The 19,599-nt window shown below is 42.9% G+C and overlaps 1 protein-coding gene and 1 long non-coding RNA gene across 8 annotated transcripts in view; both read right to left on the bottom strand.

Annotated features, from left to right (window-relative positions):
• nav1a (neuron navigator 1a) overlaps positions 1 to 19,599 on the bottom strand; it is a 96,420-nt gene that overhangs the window by 39,873 nt on the left and 36,948 nt on the right. The window lies entirely within an intron of this gene.
• Positions 343 to 8,373, bottom strand: LOC148903124 (uncharacterized). Of its 2 annotated transcripts, none has more exons than XR_016115030.1 (4): positions 8,002 to 8,373; positions 1,973 to 2,051; positions 705 to 1,456; positions 343 to 624 (listed from the first exon to the last, which is right to left on the bottom strand). It is a non-coding gene; the product is annotated as an uncharacterized LOC148903124 (long non-coding RNA). The 2 variants fall into 2 exon arrangements; XR_016115031.1 differs by having other exon boundaries at positions 1,985 to 2,051.

Below are 19,599 nucleotides of genomic sequence, written 5' to 3'. Positions count from 1 at the left end.
TTCTGGGGTCCCACTCCCTAATCCTCCAACATATGCAAGCGTGCATATGTATGCATATGGAGATATATATATATATATATATATATATATATATATATATATATATATATATATATATATATATATATATATATATATATACACACACACACACAGACAGTGGGACCTCAACTTACAGACAGAGTGTGTAAGGCGAAAAGTGTGGAATAATCCGTTCCCGGGTTTCCATAAAATATAGTTCTCAACTAAATAAGCCTCAAAACTACACACAACATACCTTATTCTATGTATAATAAATGTGCTATTGTATTGTAATGAAAGAAATACACTGCATTGTATCATAAAGTCACTTTATTTACATTTGTGAGTTGCTTATTCTGTAGCCACATATGTCTTCTTGTGCCGGTCCCAAGCCCGGATGAATACAGAGGGTTGTGTCAGGAAGGGCATCCGACGTAAAAGCTTGGCCAAAACAAACATGCAGATCAAACCTCTCAAGATGGAGGACACTGATTTGCTGTGGCGACCCCTTGAAGGGAAAAGCCGAAAGGAAAAGAAGAAGAAGAAGATGGTCATTGATGGCTTGAAGGAATGGCCTTGGAGATCTGAGGTCAAAGGGAATTGCTGTTTGGAAAGAGTCACATTCCATAAGGACTGTAATTAAAGAAATAAACTGTGCTATAAAATAAAGTCGTTTTACTTACCTTTATGATGGTCATTGATGGATTGATGGAATGGTGTTGGAGGTTGAAGGTCAAAGGGAATTGCTGTTTGGAAAGAGATGAACATTACATGAGGACTGTAATTAAAGAAATAAACTGTGCTGTAAAATAAAGTTTTATTTACCTTTTTGATGGTCGTTGATGGCTTATGGAAGGAGAGTCACCTTCCATAAGGACTGTTGGTAACTTAACCTCTGTTGTGGCTTCTCTTCTTTTTTCTTTGGAGACTCCTCATCATTTTTGCTGATTAATTGACACCTGTTGCTTTCTGACTTGCAAGGTCTTACGAAGCTGAGGCATCAGATTATTGTTCATCATGTTGATGATTGTCATCGCCACAGTCTTTTCTGAATGGAACTGTTCGGTAAAAGCCTGCATATGATTCCACTTTGCCAACATTGCCTTCATGAGCTTACTTGATGCTGCAGCCATCTCCTCCTCAGATGTTCTGTTACTGGCTTTAAAATCCTCAATAAGCGCCGAACTTCCAGGTTGGCGCATGGCGATATCGGCGTGAATTAGCCGTGCTTTCTCGCATAAAATAGCTTTACTCACGCTGTCGCCGGATAGCTGCTTTTCGTTAATCCAAATTAACAGAGGTTTTTCAGCTTCTTCGATTGCCCGAGACCGCTTTGAGAGCACAGAAACACCTTTTGCAACAGACGCACCTTTGATGGCTTTTCTGTTCCGGAGAATGGTAGCAGTGGTTGACTTAGTGTAGTCGTGCTCAGCCCCTAAATGACACAAACGCACACCTTGTTCGTGTTTTTCAATTATCTCCTTCTCAGCAATGGTGATTTTATTTTGTGTCTTCTTGGGCTGAACACGAGCATGTGGTGGTTTTTTCTCGGTCCCATCATAGTAAAATTATCAGCAAAAAGCTCCAAGTAGGCGATCGACGTGTGCATTCAATGAGAGGGGGTGTGGAAAGTAGCGCCGGCTGGAGCGCTGTTTGGTCGTGTGCTTCCGCCGAAGATCACTCCGCCAGATCCGAAGGTAGTGCGCTTGATGGACCAGCCGTGGTGGGTGTGTATTATGAAAATAGTGCTTATTATAAGTTTTAATTTTCATAAATTTGACGTTCGTAAGATGATGATGATAATATAAGGTGTCGTAAATTGAGGTCTCACTGTGTGTATATATATATATAAAATTTCATCTGTGCTGTATGTCATCATCTTAGCATATTTGACAATAAAGCTGACGTTGACTTGACATTCCATATAAAATATAGCACTGAAGCAACTTACGAACAAATTCACCTTACGAACGACCATTCGGAACGTATCTCGTTCGTCAGTTGGGGAGCGTTAGTATACCTTCTTCAACCTGTAAAAATCCAAGACCAAAATATGAATTATATGTCGTCACCACTTTAGCTAGGTAAGCACACGTCCTAAACATCATCTGTGGTGTTACACAGGGGTTATTTTTGGAACCCTTACTCTATTTTATGCGTCAATGATGTATGTAATATTTCTTATTTATGATGATTATTGACGATTATTTCCTGGACAAAATGACATCACGATGCTGAGCCTTGTGACTTTTCCACATCTAATTCAGCAAAGTGTGTTTTCACAACAACCAATTTATCAACGGGCCCGCCATCAGCACAATAGATAATATCTGTAACAGGAGTGTTTGTGATCTTGCATCTCTAGCATTGTTGACCGAGTGATGTTTTTCAATGAAATGTATGTTTAAAATAACAGGAACGATCCCAACCTATAGGTCTCGGCTTTAATTACTACACCGTGGCTGTAATTAAACACCTGCTAAAAGTGAGTTGTAAAACTCCTCACACAATGGGTCTTTCTGGTTATCCTGTGATTCACACAAATAAATGACATCAGCTATGACACATACCTGGACCATACCCCCGGTCTCCTAGTCTATATTTTAAATGGAATGCCATTCCAAAGATTTATGGGACCTGCGTGTCAATGTGTGGTATCACCAGCTTTTCATTGTGCTGTTATCATGAGGCGAAGTCAGACTGAGCAGACACACAGTGACTGCGTTCATGTTGGATTACTTTTCGCTTCAACTAATCCTGTTGCTCAAATCTTGGTGTGATTGCTCGCAATCAATGTTTAGTGAGTGATTACAAATGTGTGTTACCATCTTTTGACAGCCAGTCACACATCCAACTCAAACATCAAATTGGGCCACTGTGGGACTTGACAGAGTTTGAAGCTCTGAATGTCAGGTGTGTGTGCCATACATGTTTGGAAAATCGTCTTCACAGTAATAAGATTACATAAAATGTTAAAGGATGCCAGAGGTTGGTTGCCCATTCCCACAAATGCAACAATCAATCGGTACTACAGAGCAAATCTTTGTGTTTCGGTCTAAGAACGGGTCACATGGACAAAATGGACAGCTGCCGAGTCATCACACTGAGACTTATTTTCTATACTCTGGTTTACTTCCTAAAATGAGATGACTAGATCAAAATCGGTACTCCATATCATGCAGTGCAGCTGCACACTGCCAACAACTACCCATCCATCTATTTTCCATTTTAACCTCATATGGCTGTGGGTAAACATATCCAAGCTGACTTTGGGGTACACCCTGGGTGCAAACTTCAGGACGCAATTATTAGGTGTCAAATGCAAGACCCTGGTGTCATATGCTACCAGCCTCATCATTTTATGTGACCTACAAGTGTGAAAAAATTAACGGCATTATTTGGTCCAAGTGGTATGCACTGGAAAGGAGAGGAATGAAGATTAGCCGCAGCAACTAACTTTACTGCTAACTTTGCTGTGAAATGTAAATTTGTCCACTGCAAGACTAATAAAGGCAAATCCAATCCAATCCAAGACTGAATATATGAATATATGTGTGTGAATGAGAGGGATCCAAGTGCTAGAGCAGGGGTCGGGAACCTTTTTGACTAAGAGAGCCATAAAAATAAAATATTTAGAAACGTTTGCGTGTTTGCGCACACAAACACGCACGCAAATGTCAGAATGTATTATTGAAAATAACTTTGTGTACTCACCATTAAGGTGAATGGTTTTCCGTTCCCTGATTGGTAATAATCCAGGCAAACGATCGGAATGAAATTCAACTTGCTGGTCCAGAGGCGAAGTTACTGCTAGTTAGCCTGCACACGGCTCATAAGCTTAAACTTCCACACTTGCTATCTGCAATATCTACTCGCAGAAGTATATTGATGCTAACATTAACATGGGGCTTGATAAAATGCCACTGACATTTGACTGTTTCATTGATGGAATTGTTTCATTGGAAATTAGAATCAGAACCTTTTCTCTCCTCAAAGGTGAATGCTCCGGTGCATTCAAGCTGAAGTGCACCCGTTGGACTCATTTAAAGGGCCGTTTACCTGTTTCAACATGACGGTCAGTGTCATCCAATCAAACTTGCGCTTTCCGCCAACTGCAGCCCCAACAGGAAATTAACGTAGAAAAAAAACGAGAATATGTATTTAGTTTTTTTGGCGAGCCATATGCAATCATCAAAAGAGCCATATGTTCCCGACCCCTGTGCTAGAGTGATGCTATAGGGAGAAGAGATAAAGAAGGTGGAGGATTTTAAGTACTTGGGGTCAACCGTCCAAAGCAATGGAGAGTGCGGAAAAGAGGTGAAGAAGCATGTCCAGGCAGGCTGGAACGGCTGGAGAAAAATGTCAGGTGTGATGTGTGATAGAAGGGTTTCAGCTAGGATGAAAGGAAAAGTGTATAAAACGGCGGTGAGACCAGCCATGATGTTTGGACTGGAGAGAGTGCCACTGAAGAAAAGACAGGAAGCAGAGCTGGAGGTAGCAGAGCTGAAGATGTTGAGGTTTTCTTTGGGAGTGACCAGGTTGGATAGGATCAGGAATGAGTACATTAGAGGGACAACTCATATTAGAGGCTTTGGAGAGAAAGTCAGAGAGGCCGGACTAAGATGGTTTGGACATGTCCAGAGGAGAGAGAGCGACTATATGGGGAGAAGGATGCTGAATCTTGAACTGCCAGGTAGGAGACCGAGAGGAAGAGCGAAGATAATAATAATAATAATACATTTTATTTCAAGCGCATTTCAAAACACCCAAGGACACTTTACAATAAAAACAATAGAACACAGCACATAACAATAAAACCATAAGTAAAATGATAAATAATAAAATAGCAGAGAGAATTAGACATTGAAAGCAATTTTAAACAAATGGGTTTTGAGATGAGCCTTGAAAATAGGGAGGGAGTCAATATTACGGATGTTGGGTGGGAGTGAATTCCAGAGTTTGGGAGCAGAGCGGCTGAAAGCTCTGCATCCCATCGTGGTGAGACGGGCAGAGGGCACATAGAGGTGAAGGGAGGATGAGGATCTGAGGGACCGAGAGGGAACAGAGATTTGAAGCAGGTCAGAAAGATCGGGAGGAGCAAGGTTATGGATGGCTTTGAAAGTAAACAGAAGTATTTTGAATTCGATACGATGTTTAACCGGTAGCCAGTGGAGTTGCTGGAGTACAGGGGTGATGTGGTGGAAGGAGGGGGTTCTAGTGATGATCCGGGCTGAAGAATTTTGGACGAGTTGGAGTTTATGGAGAAATTTCTGATTGACACCGAAGAGAAGTGCGTTGCAATAATCGATGCGGGAGGTGACAAGACTGTGGATAAGGATAGCAGCGGAGTGAGGGGCGAGCGAGGGACGGAGACGGTTAATATTACGGAGGTGGAAATAAGCAGACCGAGTAATGTTATTAATATGGGAGTGAAAGGATAGTGAGCTATCGAGGATGACACCCAGACTCTTGACCTGAGGGGAGGGGGACACGGTAGAAGTGTCAATGGTGAGGGAGAAACTGTTAGTTTTGTGGAGGGTGGATTTGGTACCGACAAGAAGAAGTTCAGTTTTTTCACTGTTGAGCTTGAGAAAGTTATGGGAAAGCCAGGATTTAATTTCTGAGAGGCAACATGAGAGGGATTGGATTGGATATGCCTTTATTAGTCTCACAGTGGAGAAATTTACATTTGGATTTCATTTGGGATGAAGGTGGAAGAGAGGCGTCGGGTTTGCTGGAGAGGTAGAGTTGGGTGTCATCCGCGAAGCAGTGAAAGTGAATGCCAAACTTACGGAAAATATTGCCAAGAGGAAGTAGGTAGATAATAAAGAGAAGTGGCCCCAGGACAGACCCTTGAGGCACACCAGAAGACACCGGAGAGGACCGTGAGGTGAACGAGTTGATTTGGATGAATTGTGCGCGATCAGAGAGATAGGAATGAAACCAGCGGAGTGGGGTGTGGGTGATGCCTAGGGTGGAAAGTCTGTCGAGAAGGATAGGGTGGGAAATGGTGTCAAAAGCTGAGGTCAGGTTGAGAAGGATGAGGATGGAGAGTGAACCGGCATCGGCTGCCATAAAAAGATCATTCGGGATTTTTATGAGAGCCGATTCAGTACTGTGGCGGGGGCGGAAACCAGACTGGAATTGTTCGTAGAGGTTATTGTGAGTGAGGTGTGAGTGAAGCTGGGACACAACTGTCTTTTCAAGAATTTTGGCGATGAATGGAAGGTGGGAAATTGGACGTAGGTTATTGAAATCGTTTGGGTCTGAGCCAGGTTTATGAAGAGGAGGTTTATGGATGTTGTCAAAGAGGACATGAAGGTAGCTGGTGTGAGAGAAGAGGATGCACAAAACCGGGTTAGATGGAGGACACTGATTCGCAGTGGCGACCCCAGAAGGGAAAAGCCGAAAGGAAAACAAGAAGAAGGTTGGGTCCAAGTGGATTTGTTCTTTCCATTTTGGCAGAAAATGGACATTCTCTTCATAATTTTATTATATTTATATTTTATTTTCTCTACCTTGTTTCTGAATGTTGTGGACTGTTGTTTTTGTAAAAGCTTTTATATATGACTTTGCCAACATGAAGTACATTGAGGTGGCTTGTGCATAAAATGTACTACATTTAAGGTTTTACTTGCTTAAGTGAATACTTTAATGTACCATATTTTCCGGTGTATTAGGCACACCCAAACGCCTTGATTTTCTTCAAAAGATGAACCTGTGCTTTATACGCAGGTGCACCTTATATGTGAAGTAATATTCAGAACAGGTCTGGCAACTACTGTCAGCAGCCAGCGACTCAATTTCCTCCTGTAGAAGCAATGTGTAACCCCAGCTTCTACAATAGCGCCTTATTATGTGGTGTGCTTATATTTGGACAGGTTTTCTAGAGTTATATATTATATTTAGAAAACCTTTTTCATTTATTGAAGGTGCGCGTTATAGTCCGGCGTGCCTTATGCATGGAAAAAGTTTGAAAATACACCATCCGTTGGAGGTGCGCCTTATACTCTGATGCGCGTTATAAACCAGAAAATACGGTACTTGGATCATTCCAAAATTGGATGTTTTGGATATTGGATATGCCTTTATTAGTCTCACAGTGGAGAAATTTATGTCATGTTAGAATTTTAAATAATCCACATCCGAGAGAGATTTTTGATGTGAGTGTCCAAATACTTCTGATGCAAACTTCACAGAGAAGACCAGAGCCAAGATTCGAACGCCAAATATTGCAACTGTGACGCATGCCCCAGCTAAACCCACACTGATGAATTCATTGCACAATATTTTCATTATTTGATCATTTGAAGTGATATACCTACAGTCGACAAGAGTTTACGTGCGCCCACGTATCAGACTGGCAATTTTAAAAAAAAAGATGCACGGCGTGGGCAGTGGCCATGGAGATGGTACGGAGGAGGTGGCGGCAAAACACGCCGCCGTTGTCGGCGTCGTTCGAAATATAGGTCAGTCGTTCAAGCTGAATGCGGTTGGGTTGTGCAGTGGATCGATAGCAAAATACACGGCTGCTGCTACTGACTCAAGCGTTCGTCATTGTCGAACTCTTTTTAAAAAATGCAATAGCCAGCCATAATGGCCCATGCACACTTGCAAACATCGTTGTCGCGTTTTAGTTAATTAGCGATGTTACGCTCAGGAGGTAATGGTCAGCTGCAGATCGCGAAGTACCCGCCCACCCTTTTAAAATGTAGCAATCCTGATAGTAAAACACATAAATGTATGGTGTTGACTATGTTGTTGAAACGGTTAACAATCCCATTTCGTGTTTCATACCGGACAATGGAAAGCATCCCAGCTTCTGGAGTTTTTACGCGTTTACGCATGCACACAGCTGCTCTTTCAGCAGCAGTGGCAGGTTCATCGATTCGCACTTGAACGATTGAAAAATAAAATGCGCCTTTCAAAATAGCACCACAAAAATAATAAAAACACCAATCGGTGGTTCACGTGCGTTACCTTGACAGAAAGTGCATTGTCCTTCCCCGGCGCTGCGGAGCTGGGAGCTGTAGCATTTTGCCGTTCGCCACGCGGCCGCTCATCTTACAATATTCCACGTTTGGAGGGCAAGTCCTAAAAGGTGTCAGGGAAGACGGAACCTGCGCGCCGCTTTCAAAGGGGTCCAGTCTGCTCGCTCGTGGGAGCCGGCAGCGCAGCGTTTTACTGACTGACCCACCTCTCCTGCCGTGATCCCCTCTCTCGTGCTTTCAGAGCGAGGGAGGAACGTGTATACAGAGAGGGAGGCAACACCCCGAATTCCTCCTCCTCCGAGTTGATCGCGAGCAGCTGCCCCCGTAGCCAAAACGCGCACCGAAGGTTCGACGCGCGCACCGTCGCCACAGAAGCAAACCCACGCAGGTATATCATCCTCAAGCGACACAAGAAGTACCACAACATTTTCACACCAGCCAGATTGCCCATGCACTTAATTTACAGCACCGTCGCGAGACAGGGTAATTGGAGATCAAATCAACATCCCTTTTACAGCAGGGCTCTCAAAGTTGTCGTCAATGTGGAACAGGGGATTGGAACAGTGAATACACAACATAGTTCAGTTTTACAAGAGAACGAGATGCAAAACAATTAGCTTGTTTTAGTGAAATGTAATGGAACATTGAGATTGACATTGAAAAGAAATATCAACATTATAAAACTTGTATTGACTATGCCTTCTTTTTGGGAAATGAAAGATGCACAAGTGATAAAATACTCGAAACCGAGTACAGTGATGTCATTTATTAATATTTCTTATAGTTCCTTTTGAAAACGCTCAAGTGAATATGCAACCTGCATATTATGTATACCTTGACTTCCTGACAGTGGCAAGCTGTGCATTTCACACCTAGGCCTTCAGTAGTGCTACGTCTGAATCAATCCAACCCTTAACAACTATTTTATGACTATACAGTACAACTTTTACAGCAGCTGCGACTGCTACTCATAAAAAGTGTGGTGTGATTTACTACAAGTACACTAGAGTGCACCGTTAGCCAGGAAATAAGGCCTACGAGAAGGCCGTGGTGTTACCAACTCGAAATCTGATTGGTTAAAGCAACAGTTTCATCGACATTTATTTTTATGCTCTAGACTAGAGCCAGCAGAATTCACTGTGAAGGCGCCCAGGTGGATTTCTGACCCTGGTAACAAATGATGGCTGAAATGTAATTGATTAAATGTTTAAATACATAAACACATGTCTGGAAGCAGCGCAACAGGGGAAAAGCAATGAAAGGAAGCTGAAAGACAATTTGAAATTATTTAATAAGAATTTATGGACAAAATATCATTGACATCAGTCTGTGATTCAAATATTTTTAGGCCAGCAGAGAAGGCCTTCCAGGCCCCGACGACCCGCCACTGCTTACTGAATATTAATACTATTATATTTCTTTAATCCGTTCGTGCCCCGCAAAACTAACACCATTTTTATGTTATTTGTACAGTATTTGGTTACAAGGGAACCATAAGAAGCAAAATGTGGAATTCTATAAGCCCAGCACAGAATATATCACAAAGAAATAACATGATTCGACTGAGTGTATATGCATTGGGAAAAGCCGTTCTAACGTTTATTTTTTTTATTTTTATTTTTTTTTGGGGGGGGGAGGGGGGCATTGCTAACTACTGTGCCACATGCATATTCAAGCATTTTGTGATTTTTGTGAGTCTATGTGAAGTGTTGTATTCTTTTTTGGGGAGAGGGGGCAAAGTGATGTTGGTGTATTATATAAGATTGTTCTTGGTTGTTATTGAGTAAATGCGTTTTTAACATTACAAAAGGAAACAATTACATTGTAACAAGGCCATATGCATGTCATTAAACTTAAAAAAACACATGTTCCCAATTCGGCAATCAAAAGTTAGCAAGACTTGATGATTATTAAAGGAAACATCTTCCAGCATTTTAAAAAGTAAATCCCCTTGTTGTCATTATATTGGTCTTGTATTTCTTTCTTTGTTTCAATTGTCTCGTTCACCCTCCAATGAACCTTACAGGGTCCATAAATTTCGGGAAGGAGATGCAGAACTCTTTATGTTCAGTCATTAACACCCAAACTGCAGACTTGTTGGCTTTTCTAAAATGCGGGCACATTAACGAGGGTGTATTTTATTTTGAAGTTCCTGCACAAGGAGCTACGACAGAATACTATGCACCAACTGAAGCAGTTTGGCACATCTATCAAATATGGTGGAGGTTGAAACAGATTCATATAATTGTACATTTTGGTTCAATGATACAGTCGCAAACTTGCAGCTATCTTTGCTTTCTCTGCATGGGGGAAAGCAGCTCACAATGATGTGTGCTTGCATATTGAACCACAGCAAACTGAAATAGCATTGAGACATGGCTGGGAAATGTGTTTTTTTCTCAGTTTTGTTGAAATTTTCCCAAAAGTCCCTTTATAGTGTTTGTCAGGAGTGTTGGCGAATAAACAAAGTGACGGTGACCTAAATAATCCCCAATTAGAATGTAATTAAGCACGCAGAGTTAATGACTTCCAGGAGTGTTTCTATTGTCAAATTGTGCGGATTGGCGATCAGAGCCTTGCGGTGGGTATTTTATGTGCTGCCGCCCCCCTTCACTCCCTCCCTGAGAGCACATACCCACCCACCCCCATGCATGGATCCTCCACCATGACATCCATTGTCGTTTAAACACTTCAAGCAAAGAGTGGACCCCAGTGAATAGACGGATCTGTTCAATGGCGGGAGGCTGGGGGAAGTGATGGAGATCACTGACACGATTCATTCAGTTACCAAACAAAACAGGCACAAGAAAAATGAGAGAAATAAAGCGATTGAAAGACAGCCAGAGAGAAGATCATTAAGTCTTTTTAAACGCATGGCGAACAAAGACTTGTTCGTGCTACAAGCCTACCCGTGCCATGTGGCACCAGGTGGGCGGAGGTGGTCGTAAAACGCTACCTTTACTCTGTTATGCTTACTTGAGTAACCTTTTGTGGAAAATGCACTGCTCAATTTAGTTTTGATGAAACTCTTCTTAGTTATACTCAGGTATTTATATGTATTTATCACTCCACAAATGATTCAGCCCTACCCAAAAAAGCTAGTGGGAAAGCTAGCTAGTGAGAAAAAAAGAAGAAAAGAAGATAAGCATAAGATAGAAAAAAGGCTGTGGCAAAGCTAGCTATTGGCAAAGCTAGCTAGCAAAAGCTACCTTGTGGCAATTCACACCTGCACATTGACTTTGTTTACATTTGGCCAATAACCCTTTCAAAACCAAACTACTTGAGGTATTCAGGTTTTTAAAGGCCATGTAAATGTGTACAAAAACAGAGTAGAGAGAGAGAGTGTAAAACACATTGATTGGCATGCTGATTTGCAGGTGTTGAGTGCAGCCGCTGCCATCACAGTTGGTTGGTGTTCCAAATCAAAAGAACGGCTTCTCTAGATCACACACAGACAGTCATATAATTGACACTCATAATCTCTCTCCAGCAAGGGAAGCTGAGCACTTTGGCAGGGGCCGGACTTAATTTATGTCAAGTCTCCTCCGAGTTTCTGGAAAGGCCGGTTGGACGGCGCTCTGAGTCTGTCTGGCCAAGATTTACTCTGACCACTGACTCACGTCCAGACATGTCTGCCTTCCTGTTTATTTGCTTCCCTCTTTCACCACTGACTATCTAATCACTCAGCAAGACTGGACAGTTCACTGGGCGGCGGGGGTATCCGTGTTTTATAAGGGAGTGTAATAAGGTGGTGATTCGATTGTGTAATGATAGTACACATGGAGGGTCATTTAACTGACCCTGGGAACCTGTCATTCCCCGGCTGATGAAAGAGGGAAGAGACCTGGGAAAACTCTTCCCCCCTTATCAGACTAGGAACACACACACTCCAAATATAAACACACACTCATCACACGAGTGTAGCTGCACACAGGGCAATTGAAGCCATTGTGCTCTTCACTAAAACAGCACACTTTAGAGGAGTCAGGTGACCCAAGCGAAAAGGCAAAATATTTTCATCTTTTTTAAATTTGAAAGATGAACAAATTCAACACGGCGCATCACAGGACACATCTGGTAGTAACTGCAACAAGATTGTAGCCCCCCCCCCCCCCCCCCCCCCCCCCCGGCTCAACAAATGAATGGACCGGAACAGCATTCATACAAATACAGTTGGAGGACAACAGTGTGGTCAGCAACAAATCTGCTAGCTCAGAATGTATATGTAGAAGGTTTCTGGTCTGTCTCTTCCGCTTTCTGTCTGTCTTTCTGTCTCTTTCCCTCTCTCTCTCTCTCTCTCTCTCTCTCTCTCTCTCTCTCTCTCTCTCTCTCTCTCTTTTTTTTTTAAAGTTTTTCATTTTTAGCCCCTACAGTTGATAAAAGCTTGTTGAACCTCTGTGTCTAACATTCCTGTGTAAAAAAAACCAAATTAAATACATTTTAAAAAGACATTGAAATTGAAGTTAACTCAATTGCATATCTGTTTTATGACGATAAAGTGGTCACAGAAAGACATTTTGGTTGAACTGTGTGCTTAATTGAGGTTAAGTGGAAAATACTTCATGCCAGAACCATCAAACATTTTTAATGAGCGTTTAGCTTTTTTTAAAGATCACTGCGAAAAATTAATGCAAGGGTGTGACTGCTTGGAGAAACGTTTAGAATTTTGGCACGGGAGAGAAAGAAACAGAAAAACAGTGGGACGAATGAATGAGGGCAAATATGACTCAACATGTTTGTGGTCTCTTAGGAAACCAATGACGATGCACTCCCTGTGAGGACTCGGGGGTGATGGTGAGCAAGGGTGAGATTAAGATTAAGTGATGGTGTAATGAGGAGACCAGGAAGGCCGAATAGCAGGAGGGCAGCGAGAAATGCGCATGGATAATGTCGAAGCAACTCTGGAGAATAACACAGTGGGAGCGAAGTGGTAGGGGAAGCAAGAGGGATTGTTATGCGCATTACAAGACCCCCGTCAAACCCTTTTGTTCAAAGGTGCAAGTCTCACCCGCATCTCGCTGAGATGTGTGAGTGTGTTTCAAACTTTGAGGTGGCTGACATCCAGCCTTCCAAAACTCATCTTGAACCATGCAGTTTCATTTACCCCCTAGAGAGGAGCTAAACAAGTACTTAGTAGTATGGAATTAGCAGCAGAGCACGCGTGCATGGGAGACTGGGAGGGTGTCCTTGAGGGGTGGGGCTTTTAAAAAAAATCTCAACTTTTTATTTTTTTTTAGTGAAGGATGGTGAGGGGGACAACCTTCTAAGGCACAGGTGTCAAAGTCAAGGCCCGCGGGCCAAATCCGGCCCACCACATCATTTTTTTCGGCCCGCAAAAGCAAATCAAACTTGTTAAATTCCATGATGATTGCTAAAATCTGAGCCAAAATTTCATATTTTTGGATGTCAACCACAATAAAAGTCATTATTCTTGACTTCAGATTTGAAAACGACTTATTCATTAATTTGCTGTGTGCCCTATATGTAATATTTGAAGGGATTTAAACATTCTAATAGGTTCCCCAAATTCATAACGGTCCTCGAGAGGAAACCATAACTACAATGTGGCCCGCGGCAAGAAATGACTTTGACACCCCTGTTCTAAGGAATGATCAGGATCATTTCTTAAAAGGTTGGCTTTTGAACCAATCTGAAAGAATTGTTTCACCGCCCCAGACACACACAAACACACGCCCACACACACACACACACACGAGCGCACACGCACCGACCCACACACACACACACACACACACACACACACACATACGCACACACACACACACGTACACACACACGCGCACACACACACACACGCGCACACACACACACACACACACACACACACACACACACACACACACACACACACACACACACACGCACTCCAATACATCTATACTAAACGATTAATAATTCATAACTAAAATAATCAGTAAAAATAATTATAAAAACTATAATACTAATCGGAGACTCAGAGGGGATCAAGCCTTTTCTGTTGCTAGTCCCACTCTGTGGAATGACCCGCCACTGAACATTCGGCAATCTCCTTCGCTGCCCATTTTTAAAACCCATCTGAAAACTCACTTGTACACTTGAGCATTCGACTCAGCATGATTCCGACTTGATCTTGGTTTTACTCTCTGGTGCTTTATGCTATCTTTGTGACTGCTTTATTTACTGACAGCTGTCCATGTTAAGCGCTTTGTTATAGCTTCAGCTGTTGTTAAAGCGCTGTATAAATCAATATGTATTGTTTTGTATATTTGAATATACACAGACAGAAACAGAAAATAATATTGAGAATGAAAGAAAAGAATTGAAAATAAAAATCTCAAACTGTATATCAAAACGATAGACAAACACGATGAAAATAAGGAGCATCAGGGGTGTATCCATCCAAACTCGGTGACCATAGAGCCCTATCAAAATATCATTTCAAATAACCCAGACACTAGACAACAGTGTTCTCCAAGCATTCCTGCAATAAATGATGCAGTCAATGTGACTGCCAATGTCAAAAATGTGTTTATGACTGTGTGTGTGTGTGTGTGTGTGTGTGTGTGTGTGTGTGTGTGTGTGTGTGTGTGTGTGTGTTTTATGCATGTGTGTGTGCGTGTGTGTGTGTGTGTGTGTGTATGCGTGTGCTTGTGTGTGTTTGACGACCCAAACAGATGTATATGCTTTACAATATTTTGCAGTGTAAACACTCCTATAGGCTGTTTGCTGTATTTGGTCAGTGTTCTGTCTGTTCTAAAAAATAGCAATAAAATGTTTCTGCACCACTGTGCACAAAAAAACAACAACAATTAGAGGGTTCTCGCTGAAAAGGGAGGGTGTCAGGAAAGGGTTGGAGGTGGGAGTGGGTCTGCAAATCTTCCCGCAGCCCCATATGCTACTTTTCTGTTAAATCCGTTCATGCGTTCTGCATGTACTTGTGGGGGTGCCTCCTTTGTGCCACTTTAACACACACTCAGATGAATGTCATTAGTTTGTCAGCGGCACCCCGCTGTTACGGATGGTGCCAGTTACAGGAAGCGGGCAAGGCTGCAAAACATGGTTCACGGTTATTTGACTGCTTTACAACGCAAGCGTATGATTTGAACATGTTTTGTGATTTTGACACTGTATCATTATCTGAGGTGGGGTGCTACAAAAACGATCCCCCGATGATAATAACACAGCAAGTCATTGGTTACACACCATACTAAAGAGACAAACTCAGAGGAGAAGTGCACGAAGTCATCAAGGCTCTTGGAGGTGGAGCAGGTGAGGACACGGTTGTCACATGACCTTTTTTTGTAATTCCTGTTAGTGTGGTGACCAGGTGTCCCATACAACGTGTTCGTGTTTGTGTGCGCGTCACTTGGTGTATCACTGGCTTTGTTTTTTTCCCACTTTCATTCACAGCATCTCATTTCGATCATCACTCACACTGTGTGTGTAGACAGGGTGGCGCAGAGTTGCTGAGTTGCTTTTAGGGAGGGGGGGACTGAATTGGCCAGCGACTCATTTCATAATGGATCATGTTCTCAAAAGAAGGGGGTCGCTGTTCGTGTGCGCGTGTACGTGTGTGTGCGTGCGCGTGTGTAAGTGTGTGTGTGTGTGTGCGTGTGGAGGGGGAATGTGTTTGAGAAGGATGAATCATTACTTGGTCAGCAGATGGGGGTAGAGTCCAGTTTTTCATGCCTGTTTATTATACTGTATATTTGAGCGGGCACTAGGACCAGGCTCTCACCTAGCACGTGCACGGGAGGGGGCGGGTTTATGTCACATATATTTCACTGCATTTTCTGTTTGAGTGAGATCCACTTATTAGCCGTTGGAATAAACGCTTTCTCCACATTCAGTCGTGTGTGTGCTCTTTCCTCAACGGCTACAATATATTACATATGCACTGACCAACACACACATGCACACACACGCGCACGCACACACACACACACACACACACACACACACACACACACACACACACACACACACACACACACACGCACGCACGCACATAGAAGTAAATTACTTTTTGTCTCTTTCACTTCCCTGTACTATTAAACCTGGTAAAAGCAGAAGAGCCACTTCTGCTTTTGTACAATGACAATAAAAACAAAGCAATGTAATTTAAACAAGCGCCCGCACAGTTCCAACACACGTGGGGATGGGGAGGTTTTGGTGATATTTATGCATTTTTACACCCTGCACCATATAATGCATTCATAATTCATGAGCTCAAGCGGAGCGGTTTGTGTCGCAGGGTAACCACGGAAACCATGAGTACACTAATGGGACATGGCTGAGGGTGAGAGTTCAACCAAGCTGAAACTGAATTGTCTCATAGAGCTCATACAGTTGTGGGCACCCCCTCTATATACTATATACTATATACTATATATATATATATATATATATATATATATATATATATATATATATATATATATATATATATATATATATATATATATATATATATATATATATATAACCACTTGACCGGTAGTCAAGTGGTTAGCACACCAGCTTCACAATGCAGAGGTCGCCGGTTGGCGTCCCGGTCCGCCCTCCCTGTGTGGAGTTTGCATGTTCTCCCCGGACCCGCGTGGGTTTTCTCCGGGTCCTCCGGTTTCCTCCCACACTCCAAAAACATGCATGGCAGGCAGATTGACCACTCCAAATTGTCCCTAGGAGTGAGTGTGAGAGTGACTGTTGTATGTCTTTGTGTGCCCTGCGATTGGCTGGCAACCAATTCAGGGTGTCCCCCGCCTCGTGCCCGAAGACAGCTGAGATAGGCTCCAGCAACCCCCGCGACCCTAATGAGGAATAAGCGGTACGGAAAATGAGATGAGATGAGATGAGATATTTATATGGGATCACCACCTTATCGTGGTGAGGCACTTTGCACGTCTCGATGACCCTGAGAGCTATGTCGGCCGGAATCTTGCACTCCTGGCAGGGTCATCCAAGCCGAACAGGTCGAGGGGTAGAGGCCAGACAAAGTGTGATCCCAAACCCGCACCTCGGGGTAGGCGTAGGCGGAGTCCAACAAACCGGACTATCGGCAGCCCCCTACAACGCCTGCCAGAAAATGGTCATCATGAGTATCCTCATGCCACCAGAAACTCACCTGGTAAGAGTGAAGATGGTGCAAGTGTGGACTGTGTACCCACACACTCACCTTAATCTCTACCTTTGCTAAAGCTTCCTGCCCCAGTCCCCCCCCCCCCCCTCATGAAAACCCAAAGTCCTGTGGCGTTGTGGAATGGCGATACAGTGCCTAGCCAAACCATGCACACAGGCGGCAATGGAGTGATGGTCGTTGATAGTGCGGGATGGAGCAGCGCATCTCCTCGGCAGCTTCCATTGTGTCTGAGCAGCTCCACACTGCTCACCCCTGTGATGGGGAAGGACCTAGAAAAAGTCTAAAAATTGTCTGCTCTCCACACTCCGGACGGTAAACTGCAATCGTCGGCGCACCCCCCCTGCGGTCTAAACTTCAAAAAAACGAATCACAAAAAAACTCAGCATTGCTTCGTGGAATGTCCTCACGCTGTTGGACCTGGCTCAAACCGCTGAGAGGCCCCACCGGAGGACAGCACTTGTTGCCATGGAGCTTGTAAGATCATCGACATTGCAGCCCTCAGCGAGACCAGACTACATGGAGAAGGCTCCCTGACAGAGGTTAGTGCAGGGTATACCTTCTTCCGGAAAGGGGTCCCCGAAGGCAGCTGCTGTATCCATGGAGTTGGCTTTGCTGTGAAGTCCCAACTGCTGCAATGCATTCCGGAATCCCCTATTGGCATCAATGAAAGGCTGATGAGTCCCTTGGCAAAGGGACACTTCGCTACACTCATCAGTGCTTATGCACCAACTCTGGATGCCAACCACATTGTCAAGGGCGAGTTCTACAGAGCGCTGGACACCATCCTGCAGAAAACTCCGGCCACGGGTAAGCTCCTCATCATGGGAGATTTCAATGTTAGGGTGGGCATGGAACACCTTGTGTAGAATAAAGTTATTGGCCAGCATGGAGTGGGAAAGATGAACACCAATGGCTGTTGGCTCCTCTCCCTCTGTGCAGAGCATCACCTGGTCATTACTAACACCATCTTCCAAATGGTTTGCTCGCTGGGCAAACCATTTCGAGACTCTTCTCAACACCACCAACCCTGTCAACTCAAAAATTCTGGACAATCTTCCAGACCTGCCGCAAATCACGAGCCTCAACACCCCACCATATTTTTCAGAGACCAGGCAAGCCATCATGAGCCTTAAGAACAACAAAAGTGCTGGACCTGATGGCATCCCTGCGGATATATATATATATATATATATATATATAAAGTCTCGTTATATCGATATTCTCGGGAGTCAGAAAAAATGTCGATATAACTGTACTGTCGATATATCTGTCCTGTGCCGAACTGCATTAAAGGGGGGGTCAACACGTAAACGGGTTATCTTTGATATGGCATGTCATTTTATCATTGGGTTCATTGATTGCGTATCTAACATGCTTTTCATATAGTAGTGAAGTGAAAAATAAACTTGTGCATAAAATAAAAACGTCTTTACACTTTTTTAATGACTATTTCCTTTTAAAAATGCAACCAATGCAAAATCCTCACGTTCTATTCACACGAAACCAAGAAAAAACAGTGATTGTTGCAAGCAATAAAGATACAGTAAAGTCTCGTTATATCGATATCGGATATATCGATAGTCCCGGTTATATCGATACTATTTCTATGCACGCACGGAGAAAATTACATGCAAACAGGGTCGGATATATCGATAGTCCCGGTTATATCAATATTTTTTCGGACTCCCTTGAATATCGATATAACGAGACTTTACTGTATATATATATATATATATATATATATATACAGTAAAGTCTCATTATATAGATATTCTCGGGAGTCGGACAAAATACCGATATAACCGGACTATCGATATATCCGATCCTGCGGCATGTAAATTTTCTCCTTGCGTTCATAGAAATAGTATCGTAATAAGCAGTACTATCGATATAACCGATATAACGAGACTTTACTGTATATATATATATATATATATATATATATATATATATATATATATATATATATATATATATATATATATATATATATATATATATATATATATATATATATATATATATATATATATATTCAGAATCAGAATCAGAATCAGAATCATCTTTATTGCCAAGTATGTAGGACACACAAGGAATTTGTTTCCGGTAGAACACGCTGCACTAGTATCGTTGTCAAAAAAACTGCTAAGTGGCACTATACAGTTCCATTTTGGCTACTGTTGAAAGAGTTCAAAGAGTTAATGGCTTGGGGGAAGAAGCTGTTTAAATGTCTGCTGGATTTGGTGCGCATGGATCGGTAGTGCCTGCCTGAGGGGAGTAGCTGGAAAAGGTGGTGGGCAGGGTGCGGAGGGTCCAGTAGGATTTTCCGCGCCCTAGTTTGGATTCTTGCAGTGTGCAAGTCCTCGAGAGTGGGTAGGGCGGTGCCAATGATTTTTTCCGCCGTCCTAACTGTCCGTTGAAGTCGGATTTTGTCCATTTTTGTGGCGG

This window comes from Hippocampus bargibanti, linkage group LG01 (assembly GCF_051943395.1).
Source record: "Hippocampus bargibanti isolate YZ-2025 linkage group LG01, ASM5194339v1, whole genome shotgun sequence".
Taxonomy (NCBI): domain Eukaryota; kingdom Metazoa; phylum Chordata; class Actinopteri; order Syngnathiformes; family Syngnathidae; genus Hippocampus; species Hippocampus bargibanti.
The sequence above is the reverse complement of the archived record's forward strand: the minus strand, read 5'-3'. Positions and strand labels throughout refer to the sequence as shown.